The sequence below is a fragment of the Elephantulus edwardii genome, unplaced genomic scaffold (genome assembly GCF_000299155.1).
Source record: "Elephantulus edwardii isolate Elephantulus edwardi_28Jun2011 unplaced genomic scaffold, EleEdw1.0 scaffold00066, whole genome shotgun sequence".
Taxonomy (NCBI): Eukaryota; Metazoa; Chordata; class Mammalia; order Macroscelidea; family Macroscelididae; genus Elephantulus; species Elephantulus edwardii.
Genome location: NW_006399816.1, coordinates 12061000 through 12061889, shown reverse-complemented (window position 1 = coordinate 12061889; position 890 = coordinate 12061000).

Sequence of the window (890 nt, the reverse complement as noted above, 5' to 3'; positions counted from 1 at the left end):
GGGAACCTGAGAATTGTGAACAGGCTCCCCCCAGGTCTAAACAGCTTTTGGCAGAAGCATTCAACAGATCAAAATATGTGGTGCATTTAGGATGTCGTCCTCTTGGACATGCTGCCACTGTTAAGTGTCATCAAGTAGACAACTCACAGTGAACTTCAACAATCCATTGTATAGGTGATCATCTTCTCTAACTGTCCAAGGAAACCCAAACCTGCAGGCAGTGGGGCGCACATCCCCTGTGCGGGCGGCCGGGGGGCGTGCACCTTCTCCTGCACATCATCTCCCGCGTGGGTGGCTGGGGGGCGTGCTGTCATCTCGCATGCGCATGCAGCTAGCAGGTGCGGACCATTTCCCCTGCATAATCTCACACAGGGGCGGCTAGCAGGCACACTTCATTTTGTGAGTGGGAGGCCAGTGACCACCGCTTCCCCTGCCACCACCATCTTGGTTCCAAGAATTCTCCCCAGAACAAGTCCACTTTGCGGCAGTGTGGCGGCTCCACTGTACCAGTCTTGGAGAGGCCCGATGCCTACCATCCATCTTGGGTGAGGGAGTCCATAGATTCTGGCTGTGGGAGCCTCATGGAGCTGCTGCGGTGGTGTGCCGCGGTGTGGGCTCTGTGGGAGGCGGTTGGAAGCTTCAGGACTCACCCATTCCTCCTTGGGAATCCTTGAATTCCTGTTGTTGAGCCTCAACCTTCACTGAAGACCACTCATCAACTGTTTAACTGTTCAATTATCAATAAACAGAAGTCTGTAGAAGGCCATAGTGGCCCTGTTCCAAGTGGTCCGCTGCTCCCGCAGCTCACCATGTTGTCTCCGCCTCCGCCGCCATCTTGGATCAGGGTTGTACAATTTGATGGGTGGGTGGAGTGAAGGAAATGGGAAAGA